Source organism: Papaver somniferum, chromosome 5 (genome assembly GCF_003573695.1).
Source record: "Papaver somniferum cultivar HN1 chromosome 5, ASM357369v1, whole genome shotgun sequence".
NCBI lineage: Eukaryota > Viridiplantae > Streptophyta > Magnoliopsida > Ranunculales > Papaveraceae > Papaver > Papaver somniferum.
This window is the reverse complement of record NC_039362.1, coordinates 55,635,698-55,653,844: the sequence shown is the minus strand read 5'-3', so window position 1 is coordinate 55,653,844 and position 18,147 is coordinate 55,635,698. Positions and strand designations below refer to the sequence as shown.

Sequence of the window (18,147 nt, the reverse complement as noted above, 5' to 3'; positions counted from 1 at the left end):
TGAACACCCAAAACACACGAAACATCACTCCAAATAACTAAACAAATTCAAAAATTAGTTCCATCATTTTTCCAATCAACATACAACGCACATGAAAACGGAACCAAAAACTTTTTCATAATCAAACTCACGTAAACCCATTTCCATGCATAATCTAACCCACTAAAAATCCACTTTCATGTTCATAATCAAACCCACGAGGGTCACAGTGCCGAGGCTCGGGCGACTGTTTACCAAAAGCACGGGTCTCCGCAAATTTGTAAGACCATATATGGGGGCTGATGCCTGCTCAATGCCAATAAAAGAAAAACTTACATAATTGCTGAGAAAGATAAAATATATCAAACTCACGCGAACAAAACAAAAAGGAACAAATAAATTTTACAAAAAGAAAGCAGACACTTACTTTGACTCTCCCTGCTTTTTTTTACTCTCCCTGTTTTGTTGACTCTTATACCATTGAAACATTTATGAACTTCTTTCTCCTGTTAATTTTTTTTCGTACATAGACCCCCCATCCTTTATAGAAAAAAAAAATCCCTTCTTAAAAATCTATTTTTAGATTAAGAAATACCCTAATAACACGAAATACCACTCCAAATAACTAAATAATTTCATAAACAATGCATCATCATTAGACTTGCTTAAACAAAATAAAGAGGAACGAATACGAAAGGAAGATAGAAACCCATTTTCTAAAAAGAGAACGAGAAGTAACTAAATGATCTCGTAAACCAGTTTATTATTTTTCATTTTCATCACCAATCCTATGTATACCTAGTCTAATATAACATATAAATTAGTTCAAACATAAACCTATTTTCTTACATACAAAAAAAATACGAAAAATGCAAATAAAAGAGAATGAAACCCATTTCTTATTATGAAAAGGAAAGCCTCATCTTACCTAATTTTGATTTAATATTTTCCTTCCAAGAAAATAATAAGAAAACTTGGAAAACAAGCTTAAAGTTAGATAATCTATGCATTGTTCTTCTTTTTGCGCTCGTTCTTACTGCTTATCTAATTAGTTTCAGTTGTGTGGGCCGATATGTCGTGCATTGGCCCTTGGCTGAGGTGATACGTAAAATATCTGTGATATATGATTATTTTAATTATATTGACCATATCGGCCGTTTCAGACTGATATTTCGGTCATCGTATCGTCCAATAAAATCGGTAAGGATATTAGTATAATATTGATGAATTTTTTTTAATGTTATTATTTATATTATTGAATCGAAACTGGAGTACAAAGAGTTAGCTGGCAGCCTAGCGACAAGCTGGGCGCCAACCCCCTTTTGAATTACAAGCCCTATTCTATGAAACAAATAACTGTCTATTTTAACATTAACATCATGACCAACAACACAATTCTTTAATCTCTTCAAAAAGGACACCAAGTCATCACTAAGCTCACCAAGAGTAGAGAAAGCTAGGACGTTGAAATTGTATCCATGGGTTGTGCATTGATCCAAACATTTGTTGCGTTTACGACGAACTGCTTTGGAGACTGCTTGGCCAGGCATGAAGGCATGGACACCACCACCGGTGAAAGGGGAGACACCCGTGACATCAAAACAAGTATCTTTACCACCCTCCCAATTGCAAATAAGGATATCTGCTGGTCTCAAAGCAGTACCATTGTCAGAAGAGAAACCCAAGGAAACTTCTTTCCTAGCAGGGACACCAGCTCTAAAACACACGTCCATCAAAGTATCTCGTATAAAATCATGACGGAATTTGAGACCTACATCATTATCACAGTGCAAGGCATGATCACCAAAAATATCCATTTCCCTATTGCAACTAGAACATAGGCTGCCAGCTTCAAAAAGTGGAATTCCCAGACGATAGCATAAGACCGAACTAAATTGGCGTGGTCCAATATTTTGATTAAGCCCGCTAATTGGATGTGCCAAAAGGTAGTCTTGTGCATGCTTAATTTTGTTGCATTGCCAAAGAACGAAGTCACGTTCAGACATACGGTAGTTAGTAGGCAAATCTCTCTTAACAACTTCGAAGTATTTGACTGCCAGAGTACTCATAAGATGGAGGGCAGTGTCGTCGATGCTGAAAGAAGAGGGTAAAACACATACATGTCTGTATTGTTCCAAAGCAAGTTGAAAATCACAACAGTTATCCGTGATGTTGGCTTAACGAAGAGTTGTGTCTTGCAAGGGTTTAGTTTGGGCCCATGAGGCTATAAAGTTGTAGTTGCTGGTGTCAGACATACTATAGATACCAAGTCCACCGTCTCTCAAGGGAAGTGAAGCTAACCGCTGCTGCAAAGGTCCAAATCCACGACCGTCAACAGTAATTAGTTGCTGCAAATATTGGAACAGGTGAGCATCAAATATCGATTGTACTTGCTGAACAGCGGGTGGTCTGGTTGTACGCATGGAAAAATACAGTCGAGAAGCCCCGATGCAACTGCGAAGGAGAAACAATTCACACTGGGGGTCTCGTAATTTACGAACTGATGACATCAAATGAATGGTCTTTTGTATACGTTCCAACACTAACCGACTACAAAACTGAGTATCAAGGCTAAGCGGGGCGCCGAGCAACTTGACACCATTATCATGTCTTCTAATGTTGGATGTAAATAAACCGATAGAGTTACTGTGTGGGTCACCTGTAGGCCAAAATAACTCGATTTTAGAGGTGTTGAGATACAACCCACGAGAAGGACCTTCTGACTGAATGATTTTGAGTGCCTTAGCAACTTCGTCGGTGTCACCAATAAGTGTACCATCGTCTAGATACCATGCTTTCATGTCAAGGATATAGGTGTTGTTGATTTTCTGCACAAGGGGGTGAAGATTTAACGCAAAAAACAATGGCCCAAGAGGGTCCCCTTGTTGAACACCCTGGGCAGAAGAAAGACTATTGTCTCTGTAATATAGGCGCGCCGGTTTAGCATAGCAGAATTCGATCCACTTAGAAATGGCAGGACACTGTTTCCTAGCCTCTGAAATCATAGCCGTTCTACTCACCAAATTAAAGGCGTTACTGATGTCCACTAAAACCATGGACATGTCCACTAAAGGCGTTGCTATGATGTCCTTTACATTCAAGCAGACGATTAACTGAATGTATAATATTCTCACCTCCGCAGGAAATGCCCACTCCTAACTGAAAATCACCCAAAAAATCGACCATCTCTTTACAAACAGTCGCAACATCTAGTTTAGAGACGAGCCTCCTCCAAATGGTACCAACGGCTATTAGCCGAACACCACCACCCGGTTTAAGTAGGGGAGTGAGGGGTGCACTCGCAACGAACTCACCTAGTGAAATTGGGCAAGCTCCAGCGAGAAATAGAATGATAACACTCGTGATGGAGGATAATAATTCATCTGCGACCGCAGCATCAGGTCCACTGAATGCATCTAGAAGGTGTTGTGCTCGCAAGCGGTCTCTCCCGCAGGCTGTACCTTTAGGGAAACTCTTAACTCCATTGAGAACTGCGGAATTGGTAACTGACAAGGCTGGAGTTTCGATTGCTGTTCAGGAATGATGGGCGATGCAGCATCTGGATGTTTGCTGCGTAGCTCAGTTAGAGTGTCAGGCGTAGGTGGTGCCTGCCCATCTGAACTAATCACTCTTATTGCTGCAGTGTAGTGACCATACGCTAACTTCTTATAAAAGAAAAATATGTTTTTAATTTTTTTAATTGTGAATATGTCATTAATTTTTTAAATTCTAATACTAATAATAGAAAAATTGCGCTTTTAAAAAAAAAAACTCATATGAACCCCATATTTAGGACTGTTAAGTTATGAAGTTAGTTGACTTAGACTAGTTCTCACATGTTTATACTGTTCACTTTGAAGTCAAATTTCTTGTTTTATTTTGAAATGTAAAGTCTATTTGTTTCCTTCAAACAATAAGAGATACAACCATTTAAAATACATTTATATATAGCTTAAGCGGTGTATTATTTTTATTGAAAACTCCATATAGTATGATTGGTAACCAAATATAACTAACTGTAGATTATAACATTTCAACGTTGTGTATCCCTGATAATATCCGATATAATCTTTTATCTAGGTCTATCGCTCCTCACCGATACAAGTTTGATATGCTTCGCTCATTGCTCTAATTTCTATATATATCGAGAAAATTATATCTGTGAGAAACAACTAAATCTAATTTTTTTGATCATTAGTTACTTTATGCACGAAGAATCTTTGCTATTCTTATATAATTTATTTTCTTAAAGTATATTCATTTTATAGAATCCATGTCATGGAACTTTTTAGATCCCACAACCTGACAAATTCGGGTAATATTTTTATGGGGTGAGTAGTTAAACAAGACGGGGTGGTGATAATTTTTTTGGCACGCAAAATTTAGAATTTTGTCTCCTTCTCTCTATGATTTCCCCGCGCACCGTCATGTAGAAACCGTAGCTAGATTTTTACTTCTAAGTTTTCTCCCATTTTTATTATTCATTGCTCTTTTTGCTCATATGAATATAAGAAGAAGAACCTAAAAATATATAAAACCCTAACATTTTGTTACAGGAATTCATCATCTACCATCTACTGTAAATTAGAGTAACTTTTTTTTCCTGAAACAATGTAAGAAATCAATATTTATATATTAAGATTATTAAAAATACTGGAATCTTCAAATGGTTATCTTCGGCTTTTCATAAGCTTTATTATGACCTAATAACTAACTGTAAGTCCCAATTATATCAAGTAACCAATATATACATTCAATCATCTTTTATACCGATCGCCAAACCCTTAAAAATATTGGCACACCAAAGCTACGTCATCACATACACTTATGAGTTGTAAGTCACAAGCCACACAATTCATAAGATCGGAGAAATAATTGTCTTCATGATCCATTTGACTATCGACCAAACGACAAGGATTTTTCTTGTTTTCATGTCTTTGCCATGATATAAAAAGTATTGAAGGTGTACAAATTCTCTAACTCTTTGTAATTTACAAAGCCGAAGGAGGTGCTAAAAAAAAAACCCCAAACTTTATGGACCATCGTGTAACGTGTTCTAGAATTATGTGGAAAATTAACTTCAACTTTCAAGCATTATGGTTCTTGAATTTCACTACCGGCTAACACCACAAATTGTTGAAATAGACTGTCCCATAAATTAAAATTGGTAAGATCCATACCTCTATCACTTACAATTAATATCCAAACTTGAATCAAGCCAACATCTTCCTTTCGAGTGAGTCAATCGCAAGACATTTCGGATGAGAGTTATAGATAAGGTAGGAATTGAATTATATGAGAAATCGAATAATTATAAAGAATTTTTTTAACATCTATTGGATGAGGAAACACTAAGCGATGTAGATATGACAGGGCGACCAAAACTATGTCGCCATGTACCAAGTGGTCTAGACTCTACCTCAATGGGAAAAGTGGCAAATTATCCACTTAACCCTCTACCTCAATGAGCAAAGTGGAAAATTTTCTACTTAGTCAAATATGGGGGTGAAAACTTCATAGGAACCACGCCTATACTACTGGAAATTAATTGCAACAAGTAAAATTAAAACTTGTCATTACTTTGAACGACATAGATGGAGCTGCACTAGATCTATATGGGACAATTTCCCCCTAGAATTTCCTAATTATTACATAAATCTTTAAAAATTAAGTATATATAGATTTGTCCCCTCTTATCTTTATATATTACTTAAAGAGCCTTGATGCGTATAGGAATTCTTATGTAAATTCCACGATTTGCTTTAAAATCTTCTGATAATAAGTATTTATCGTATAAAACTCGTCTTAAATATTTTATTTTTAAAGAAACACTTAGGCCTGTAAAGCTTAAGAGGAGTATAAACTAGAACTATTAGTAAGTGGATTACCACTACTCCTATGATTAGTGTTCTTACAAGTCAGAGCCATATTAAAAGTTTCCATGTTTTGAAGTCTATGGATAACTTAAGGACCTATTAAAACAAAATAAATAACATTCAATCTACTCTCATTATCTTCATTGTCTCCTCTTCTAATTCTTTCATGGTAACTGAGGTGGAATCTTCCTTGGAGTGCATTGTGATATAGCATTGTGAAACAGACTAGAACTTCCATGGATTCGTCATGAATTTTGACATTTGTGTGATGGAATCCCTTGACCCAATCGAAGATTAAGTCTGCTCCCCCTGTTGCTCCCCATTCTCCAGTGTGTCATGAATATCATCTAGTCCCAATAGTGTGTCCTACAAAATCCAGAGTTGTAATTGGAGTGAAAAACTAGGGATTTTGGGTCCTGCAAAGTGCATATTTTAATGATTATCCCAAATGCCCCTCTTTGCACAGTACTACTTGGATAATAAAGAGCAGTATCAACATGATTAACCTCGTCTTCATAATCCTCATCCTGAAGAACAAAATTAAGAATATGGTCCTGAATGTGATGAATTATATGATAATTACTTAGATGTTGTTGGATACTGAGAGTGGTGCGCCTAGCATTCAGCTGAGTGCGGTTAAAGATGTAAGCACATATAGATTTCCCGATATACCCCAAGCAGTTGCATAAATGTTGCTACTGGAGTGGTTAGTTATAGAATCAACCTAAGAGTTTAACCAATACAGCTAGTTTGTGGTGGAATCAAACTTTCCATGGGATTTTCCAAGTAGCAAATGCCAAACCGAAGTTGTAGCAGAGCAATTTAGGAACATGTGAGTCATAGTTTCCTCCCCAATTTTGCAAAGCTTCCAAATCGGGTCAATATAATTGAGAATGCTAGCAGTTTTAGTTTACAGACATAATTCAATGAGCACATTTCCGAAGAAAAAAAGGATCGCTCGAGAAAATTCCGTACTCCATAGAGCTCGCCAGTTGTTGGTCTGAATATCATTTATGTACAAAGTATCCATCTTAGATCTTTGGAGGGCTTTCATTGTGAAGTCCCCAGATTCAGTAAGGTTCCACGTTATTTGATTCTCTTCAAATGGATGAGTGGCAGTGTCCAGGTTAGCCTTGCTAGTAATAAGAGTGGACGAATCGTTAATCAGAATTGTATTACGATCACCATTGTGTAAGATGTGTTTAACCATGAGAATATCAGAAGGGAAGTTAGCAGGTTTAGGGAGTTGAGTTGTGATGGTAAGCATCCAAATATCATCCCAAATTTTTATGTTCTTGTCGTTGCCAATTCTCCAGGAGCTATTTTCTTGAATGTTATTGATGCCTTCCAGGATCGTTTTCCATATCCATGAGTCTTCCTCTTTGGGCTTGGTATCCATACTGAGAACATTTCTACCAGTTAAGTATGTTGCATCCATGAGTTGGTACCAGAGGAAATCTCTGTCTTTTTCTAATATCCAGCCAATTTTGGTGATCATAGCACTATTGAAATGTTTCATGTACATGAAACCAAACCTCCTAGATTCTTTGGTTTACACACAACAGGCTAAGCTTTTGCGTAGTTGTTAGAGCATTGCTCGGTCGAACTCGCACGCGTTGCTATCTCAAGCATGTTTGTCAATGTTAGTGATCAAAACTATAAGTCTTGATTTCTAGTCTACTATAGCAAAGGTCTCGGACTAGGATAGAAAGTGTAGTTGAGCTCAATAACTCCATGGCAATCATCATACAAGACGAAGGACTACTCAAGGAACCGGTGGATCTTCATAGACTAAAAGGTATGTGGAGACTTGAACTTATCTATCACTCAAAAGTCTATTTATCTCCTATATTGAGACAAAAGTCGTTTTGCTATATAGACTTAGATTATACAAATTTGCTATTTGGAGCCGAGTTTATCTCTCCTATCTATTTCTCGAAATATGTGTTGGTAAGCTTTCGCTTTAACCAAGTTCATCTTTACCTAGTGAAGAAAGTCATGACAAGTTTCAATCACTTTGGAAATTGCTTACTTTGACGAAAAATAGTTTGTGAATAACAACTATAGAATATCAACGTCCTCTAAGAATGTTCCAATGATTGAAATGAGAGTTTAGATTATATAACCATTGGAGGATATAAGCATTGTTGTGGAAACACATATATGTATAAGTCCTTATTCCTTGAACCGATGTTTGCGAACTTTGTTGATCAAGAGAACCGGCATGGTGGCGTGAGCCAAGTCCGTGAACTCAGTCCACAAACTGGCGGAAGTTCTTGTCCCAAGAATTTCTACTGGAGTTTGTGAACTCCGTCCGGGAACTTAAGTCCGCGAACCCAGTCCGCGAACTTGAGTAGGTTATATCTAAAAACGATGTTTGTGAACTTATTCTTATATAAACTAAGGAATGAAAATTGCAAACCATGACTATATTCATCATGAACCGATTCGAGTGAATCAAATCGTTTTTACCTCGATTGTGTCTTGTGTAGTTACATAAGATTTCCTTGCAATTGAAAAACTCTATAACTAGTTCATTTGAGTCACTTGAACTAGTTATGGTGAAGAAGAATATGGTTTATATGAAAGTGATCATATGGCTAACCATTTGGTTGACTATTGTTGAACCAACAAATGTACAAGTTTGGGTACGGTTACACAAGCCTAGAAACATGCATTTCATTTGTATGTAACAAGCTAGTTTTCGATCTAACGGTTGAAAGATATTAGCTTGAATCTAAATCAGGTTTTCATCTAACGGTGAATATTGAATGCTTTGTTATCAAGCTAACATTGATTGCAAACCCTGATTTGAAAGACTATATAAGGGAGAACTCTAGCAACTGGAAAACCTAATCCCCACACCTTCTGTGTGATACTAGTTGTGCTAAGCTAGAGTCGATTCTCCTTTAACCTTTGATTTCTTCTTCTAAACCAGGTTAACGACTTAAAGACTTCATTGGGATTGTGAAGCCAGACCGATACTACTTTCTCGTAGTTGTGTGATCTGATCTTGTTGTTTCTATCGTACGAGTACAATTGTAATAATTGGCTTGAGATTGATATCTCCGATAGGCAAGATATAAAATAAATCACAAACACTTCGTCTCATTGTTTGTGATTCAACAATATCTTTTTTCGCTGCGTCGATTAGGATTATTGTGAGGTGATTGATAATACTAGGATGTTCTTCGGGAATATAAGTCCGGTTTATCAATTGGTTCATGTTCACCTTGATTTATCAAAAGAAGGAACAAAACTCGTAGGTATATTCGTGGGAGACGGATTTATCTATTACCGTAGACTTTTCTGTGTGATACAGATTTCTTTATTAAAGTCTTCGACTTTGGGTCGTAGCAACTCTTAGTTGTGGGTGAGATCAGTTAAGGGAATCAAGTACGTAGTATCCTGCTGGGATCAAAGACGTAGGAACATAACTGTACCTTGGATCAGTGTGAGATTGATTAGGGTTCAACTACAGTCCATACCGAAGTTAATTTGGAGTAGGCTAGTGTCTGTAGCGGCTTAATACAGTGTGTGTTCAATCTAGACTAGGTCCCGGGGGTTTTCTGCATTTGCGGTTTCCTCGTTAACAAAATTCTGGTGTCTGTGTTATTTCTTTTCCTCATTATGTTTTGTTATATAATTGAAATATCACAGGTTGTGCGTTGTTCAATCAATTAGAATATTCGACCTTTTGGTTGTTGATTTAAATTGATTGACACTTGGATATTGGTCTTTGGTACCATCCAAGTTATCTCTCTAGTATTTGATAAAGACTCGTAGATTTCTATTTGCTTGAGTATATATCAAATCGAGAGATTGAGATATAAACTCTTTGATATACTTTTTATCTAGATTGAGTCTGACTGTCTAGTTGATTCTCTAGAAAGTATATTGGAGTTTGTCCGTACAAATTGCTAAGTGAAATATTGAGTGTGGCTGTTGTACCCCCATTTTTTCAATAGTATCCTTTTGGGTTGTCTAAGCTTTTACCCCGGAAAAATCTCTTTGAAGCTTGTTCAGGTATTGATAGGTTTGTTTTGGGAGTTCGAAGCAATTCATCTGGTATATCTAGTAGTGGAGGTAACAAAGTTAATGAGGACATACCTACCAGCTGGGTTGAGGGGGATATTCTTCCAACTAACTAATCTGAGCTTAAGTTTATCAACTCCAAGTTTGAAGGAGGTAATTTTGCTTCTATAAGTGTGAGATCCAAGATACTTATCATTCAGCTGACTTGAACTCCCATGTTGTTGCTAATAGTTATGCTAGGGCTAGGATCAGTATTGTTGCTGAAAATGACTCCAGATTTGTTGAATGGAAGGAGCATTCTTGTATATTTTGGTACCAGATATGAAGCCCACATCTTCAGCTTGGGTAAGAGTTCTTGAGAGGGTTTCCATACAAAAAAGGAAATGACAAGGGGAGAAAGTATCATCTTATCTTAACCCCCTAGAAGATTTAAAGAATTTGTCAGAGAATCCATTTATGAGCACAACAAAAGTGATTGTTAATATACATCGGTAGATTTCCCCACACCACTTATCAAAACTACATAGGAAAAAATTGAAAAAAATAAAAAATTATGAAGTTCAACCATTAATTTAGACGTACTACAGCTTATCAGGTATCATTTGAAAGAAAAGCAACAAAATTAAACACCAGGAAAAAATTAGGGAAACAATAAATCCTGGCTACGTCCCTGCTTAACAAGACATAAAGTAGGAGTTTTTTTGGAAGCTAAAATATATACCACCCCACTGTTGAGAACTAAAATATCTACCCTTCCAATTGTGCCTACTCCTACGAGGCAGAAAACTTATACAACATAAAATGTCTATAAGTTTCTCCAGGATTCACAATTTGTGAAGGAAAATTAGGGTGATTAACTGCGTCAGGAATACCTTGAGTTTCTAGACAAAAACCAGCATGAGCTTTATAAACAACACCATTTTTGCCTTTAACATTGTCCAACTTGTTCCCAGTATAGAACTGTAGTCCTTGCATATTAGTCCATAACTCCAAAACCCTGCCAGATTTAGGATCATGTATCTAAGTACCTTGGCTGCTTTTCGTATAATCGAATTAATTGGACCATTGAGAACGTAATTTATGTCGTATCCAGATGAAAGTTGATCAATCCTGCTTCCAATTAGTTGAGGTTTCAAAAAATCGTATGGTGTGTTTTTCACGGATGTGATTTCACCGGTTGGCAGTAACTCTTCGTCTACTGGCGTAATTTGAGATCCAAATATTTGGATTTTGTTTTGCAAGATGTTGCCGCTGTTATGTCCCCCGAGATTCCAGTAAGTGTGTTGAGCCAAATTAACCGGCGTGGCTTTGTTTAGTGGTTTGGCTTTCATGATTACAGCCAATTTGTTATATTTCATCAACTTGTATGTTACAGAAACAGATAGATCACCGGGAAATCCTACAAACATTACAAGCAAGCATATTCCAAATGTTAGACTCTCATAACATTATTTGTTTGGGTACATGTAGACATTTGTAAACTACCTTGTTCACCATCAAAGCTATCATAGGTCAATGTGATGTGGGGGTTTTGACCATCTTTTTGGTGATTTTTGACAGTCCAAAAGACATCACCAAATCCTCTGTGCCCACCTGAAATTGTTAAGAACATATATTAGTTAATAACTGAAAAAATACATAATTTTTTTCATGTTCATGTACGTAAAATAAAACTGTAATTGTGCTCATGTACCATGGAGTGTATTGTTGCCTTCATTAGGGAAAACTTTGTAAGTTTTTCGATTGATATTGAAACGAGCTCTACTAATCCTATTTGCAACTCTACCAACTAAGGCACCAAAGTAAGTTGTATCATTCTGTGATAATTCAAAATTAAATTTGCAGACAGTTAGTCGGGGGTTGGTTCTTAAAGGTCTAGATAATAGATTTTCCTGCTGTCAGAAACAACCCAAAGTCGAAATCTAGTCTTACAGTGTACTGTCCGATGGATCAAAAGCCAAGAGCAATGTCAGCTATGTTTCCTGCAAAACAGCAAAAAGTAGTTCACCCCACACCAAAATCAAATTCTGAAAGGGAAAAAAATTAAAATGAAAAATCTAATCAAGAAATGTAGATACCTTTATTATCAGGGACCTTGATAGATAGAATAGTAGCACCATAGTTAGTGACTGTAACAGAGATATCACCTTTTTTAATCTCATAATACCCCACAGTTTTCTTTGTTGCTACTGCGAAATCTATGAATGATGCAGAGATAAAAAGAAAACAAAATACAAGAGAAAACTTAACCATGGTTTTGATCGAAACAAATAAGAATATTATGGCTGTTGATTATGTGATGGGTGGATATATATAGAGAGTAATACTCAGAGAAGAAGATTTTGGATAAAGATAAATACGTATTTTAGATAGACAACAAAGATAAATATTAGCTAAATCTTTAAATATAATCTGGAGTCTGGATAAACCAAAATTCTTCGATCTGTACTCCAAAAATTTTGTATGCCTCAAAGTAAGGATTCTTTCGTTTCTTTCGTTCTAACTATTCAATTGTTTAGGCCTGAGGCCAATGCTATCCTACTCCTACATACTCATAATAGTCTTGTTCAGGACCCTCACGTAACTGTAGAAGATAATTATGCAAGCCTGAAAAGTGTAAATCATGAGTTCATCCAACTTGAGCCAATCCATCAGAACAACGCAAGCCAGCAAACCCATTTGGTTTCCTAAAAATTTTGCCCGAACGTTTTTAAAATGTTTGTTATTCGTTTTGTAAATAAAAGTTAAGTTGTCAGTTGTATACCAAACGCGCGTAGATCTTACTACCTGGCGACCAACTTAAACACTAGGTCTCACTAGTTAAACTAGTTCAGGTTGGGAGTTGATCATTCTCCGAATTCGGGATATTTTAGATGGTTTGGAAAACAGCAATAACTCGACTGGCATTGAAGTATATGAAACGGATAATAGCCATTCCACATCGGCTTCGATAGATATTAGATCCTTGCTTCCGTGTCCGTTACTTATGTCAAGATTAACGGTATCGTAGTCTAACTACAAGCCGAGCACCTTTCTGAATGACAATCCCTATTTTATGAAAAACAAAATCGTTAACATTGAAATCATGACTGGCTATGCAACATCTCTATCTCTTCAGAAAACCCGTCATATCATCACCAAGTTCACCAAGGGCACACAACGCCAAGACACAAACCATATCCCTGAGCACTAAACATTGTTGGTTTGTGTAACCTGAGTAACCACTTTTTTTTCTCGGTATTTTATTCACTTCTGTTTGTGAAATTCAACAACAAATTAATTTTGACTAAGAACATCCCAACGAGACTCTTTAAAATTCCTATTTTCACGGCCACATAGGATATATTCTGATTTTCATCAAAATCATTCTCCAACGGAAGCGTGGGCTGGGATGTGAAGATGAGTTGGACAGACGGTTGAAACAACATCCTTTAACTCATTCTCTAAATTTAGAGCTTTTTCAATGATCATGTGGTCAGTTTCACGTGTGGAATTGTGGGAAGACATCTTCTATAATTTTCCTTAAATTACGGAATATAAAATTTTCTTCTCCAACCCACCAATATTGTGTTTCCTTTTTTTTGGCGAGGTGTCTTCTTTATTTTTGTGATTTCAAGTTACCAAAAATATTAATCCCATCTTTGTTTTTCTCTATCATTTGTCATCTTTACAATTCAAAAATGATTTGTGACTCCCAGAATCTCTACTCCCGTTACTCCCAACATTAAGTGGCGGTACACGTAGATACTATTTCAACTGCTAAATCTCACCCAACAAACCCGGAGGTTACTTTATTCTTTTAGCTGTCGATTAACCTTAACGGCTAAGATACAAGTTATGGATTCTCTCATATCTTAGAAAATATAGTTCGGAATATTTGATAGAGAACAGAAGGTTTCTTCTTTGAGAATTACCCTCTTCGTTTTCTTTCTCACAAATCACAGTAGATACCTTTGTAGATGGACGCAGCTGGTAAAAACCTCTACTATATTACTGAGAATGAGGATGGTGGCGACGAGAATTTTGAATTAACCGACGATGAAGAAGCTGAAGATGACGAGGATATTGGTGGTGATGATGGATGCATAGACAATGGGATCCATTTTGATGCCGATCCTTCTTCAAGGAAGCTCTTACGTTCAGAATCACAACATTAGCTTGGCTGCAATACATAAGAAACGGTTTCCGCAGTTAAACATGTTAGCTGTATCAGAACGAGTCCAAGCGGAAAATCATCCTGGGTTTTAATAATTTTCTTGGTCCATCTTAACTTAGTATTTAATTTCCATCCTACTCTATTAATTGCATATATAAGCAAGTCTTTTGCAGTAACAGAGCTTATTGTTTTCATTAGTCAATAATATGAGAGATAAATAAGTGCGGGTAATTGGGTATGACAGACTAATAGTACTTGTAATCAAACAAGAACAATAGTAATGATTCTGCTCAAAGGCTACAGAGATATCGAATAATTCTCATTGATCACTTAATATTTTGTTCATCATTGTTTACCTGTTTGATTTAACTTCACCTATCCTGTAGCCTTCTCTGCTTGTAAAAAAGTAGTTTTTCAGTTGATCCTTCACTAGAAATTTTTGGTGTTTTGGCATGTTGGTTCAAAACTCCATCAATCTTATGATATGTACAAAAACACGAATGCTTGTTAAAAGAAGGAACAAGGATGCCACCCTTTTTAACAGAAACAAAGGCACCACATAAACAGATAGATGGATGAACATCCAAACAGTAGTAGGGATACTTCGAAAACCGCATTGGGGAACAGTGGTTTATCCTTCAATAGGAAGCATGCTGGGTACTGAATATATTCAGTTTTTCTCTGAAATTGCTCATGGTGGACTCTTAGAAAAAATGTTGCTTGGTACGGAGAACATACAAGCAGTAACTTAATTCTATTCTATATATGAACAAGGAATTTCTAATATTATTATAGGAGTATCATTTTTGTTTCCATACTAATTTCTTGTATCTTAGCCGTCTAGTTTAATCGACGACTAAATGATTTAACTAACCCCCGGTTTTTTTTTGGGTGAAATTTAGCAGTTGAAATAGCATCCTACGTGTACAACCACCTAAGGTTGGAAGTAATGGGAGTAGCGATTTTGGGAGTCACAAATCATTTTCGTTTACAATTGTTCTTTTCATGCGATTTTGTTTTCTTGGCAGTCATATCATTGTTGATATTGTAATACAGTGTTACAGGGAATTCTATGATTCAAACGCCAATCCCATTGTATAACACCAGAAGATGAGTAAAAAAATTAACCGAAAGCCACATCAAATGTAAACATATCAAATCATTTATGTGATGATTTCATATATTTCTATTGTATAAAAAATTAATCAAATCCCTTGATTGTTTTTCTAACACCTTAGATATATTATGAACCCTAAATAAAAACTTGATTTAATCATCGATGATGATCATAGCAGAAACAGTAAGATGCTAATATTGTTTACATTAATCCTATCTTCAAAAAGAAAAAAAAAATCTTAATTATGAAAAGTTTCATCTTCATAGTCGGAATAACTAAAGGTACAAGATCGGCAAAAGATGCATCGATCTTATATGATCTTCTTTTCTTTTCTTTTTTTTTGATAAAATGGGTATATGCACGTATATGATTGAACCAATGGTTCTGTGTAAAAATATAGGTTTCAGTAAGAAATATTAATTGTAAAATATTGATTTGCAATTAAAAAATGTTTTTAAATAAATTAAAATCATTCTTATTAAGAAAAAAATCTGACTAGGATAGATAGACATCCTCTATGTGAACCTCTAGAACAAGAGGTTCATCAAAAGGATGTCTAGCCAAATCTATGCCATGTCATCTACCTATTAATTTAGGAGGTTAGGGTTGGAGATAGTCTTTAAGAAAATTTGATGTGTATCCTACGTGGATAAAGACTTTCTCCTTCATATACAAGTCATTGGAGAAGCTCTTAGAGGTTCACTTCGACGATGTGAAGATTATGTGTCATCAACTTTTTCCTAATGTTTTGGATAATTAATTTTTGCCAACCAATCATATTTATACAGCAAAACAACTAGATTGTTTTGAAAAGACCCCATTGGAGATGAAATTCTAAAACCTCATATTCTTAAGGAAATCTTGTTGCCACATCGTACGAGAATGTCTTCCCAAGACTACCAGAACAATGTCCCATTGGAGATGCACTAACTTGTCGTATTTTAGTTCTCGAAAAATGGGTCATTTGTCCAAAATATTTTTAAAACATGGTTCAAATGGACGAGTAAAAATTAGTATGGGTGAAATGGACACCAAAAAAATAGAAAGGATGAAACTGGATTCATCCTGACTTAAACTTAAAAAATAGCAAGGATGAAACTGGATGCATCCTGATGTAAATTAAAAATAAAAAAAAATATTTGAAAATGGGTAGGATGAAACTGTTTACATCCTTCCTATTTTTACATTTTTTTCCATTTAAACAGTATCAAAATCTAAATGTCCTTTTCACCCGGAAATTGTTAATTTTGGTCTTTTTAACCAATTTTGTGTTTAGTTCTTCCCTAAAATTATCAACACGTTTTGAAAAAAAAATCCGCATCCTATATCTAAAACTACGAATAATATCTCAAGAAAATTGATATTCTGCATAATTTAAATTACGAATTAAGTGACGAGAAGTGGTTTCGGCTTCTTCATTAATTTTGTATTCTGAAGAATCTGAACCTTCTTGTTGTAATGGTTGGTTAAAAAAATCTGGTTTATGTCTCTTGAGTCTAGTTAGCAATTCGCCGAATAATTCGCGTATTGTTCCGAATCGATACGTTTTCCAAACTTTACTCCAACTACGAACCTAATACGTGTATTTTATGAGATATCTGTTCGTACCAAAAATGAAAGTCAATGCAACGGGATTTGAACACGAAACCTCTAACTCACACACCAACAGTCTAACCATCCTTCCACGCGATGGATGCTGACTAATATTGCATATACTTGTATATAAGTAGTTAAAGCATAGAACTCTTTGGTATCCCATGAGAAAATTAATCTTTTATGGTTACTAATATATGTTAAATTATTCTTATATAGAGGGAATTTTCTGCGCCGTATCCAAATAAGTAGAATGAATTAAACACGTACGTATGCCGTTCCGAATTATTCCCGAACTACGAATGGTTGACCGAATAGTGGACCGAATTTACTTCCCGTTAAAACGAATAATACACGTACGTCCCGAACTACTCTCGTACCCCGAATTGCTAACTAGGCTCTTGACTGAGTAGTAAACATCGTTGCAATGTATGCATTCTGTATATTTGAATTGGAAATATTTGCAAAAGAAATGAGAAGAAAAAAAATCAATGAGTAAACTATTCAGCCAATCACCTCTAAAACTTTGAATTTGAATTGGAACGGTTTTTCTTCGAGATTTGGACAGGCTCACGGCAATCCATGTAAAAGTCTTAACCAGAAAAATAATGTATAAATAGATTTGTTTTAACATATTACTGAATTAACGAATAATCAAAGAAAATAAGAGTCAATTACTTGGTTATGCTTCATTTAGACTTCAAACACAAGTATAGTTAAGGTTCTAGGAAGGTGCATTCGTCGTTTCGTACCTCGGTGGCTATTAAAAAGTTCAAACATTGACTATTGATTTGAAATTGAGATTGGTCGTATACGATATATTGGATTCAAAATGATAAGAGCTAAATCTGCCAAACTATAGCTTCACGGAGTCTGAGGCATACAAAGAAAAATAGCTTAATTTTTAAAGGTTTGGATGCCGACTCGGTAAATAGATGCGATGAGGATTGTCCTTTTTATTCCAATAATGAGGTTCAGGGACATAGAGAGGATAAATAGAAATTATTATTGAAAATTAATGAGGCTCAAGCACATAGAGCGGCCTTGACAACAAAGACTCACTCCAAGGGGAGTAATCCTCATACTTTTTTACAATAAGTTCATCCATCCTAACTTTTCTAGAGATGATATTTGCCAAATTATTATCCTCTCTTTTGGTATGAGAAAGTTTCCAAACATTAAAACCAGACAAACTATTTTTTAATAATTTCATGAAATAATCTCCCCTAGCATTAATGGAACCTTCGCATAAATGAAATTTTATTTTTATTTGTAGATAATGAATATATCAATTTTGTCTTTGTTTTCTTAAGAAATTGATGATCATGGTCAACAAGTACACGAGGGGAAAAAAACACGTGTACGATAGGATTTTTTAGATAGTTTCCAAT

The 18,147-nt window shown here is 35.6% G+C and overlaps 1 pseudogene; it reads right to left on the bottom strand.

Annotated features, from left to right (window-relative positions):
* Positions 1-10,606: 10,606 nt before the first annotated feature.
* LOC113279066 lies at positions 10,607-12,569 on the bottom strand (annotated as a pseudogene).
* Positions 12,570-18,147: the final 5,578 nt, after the last annotated feature.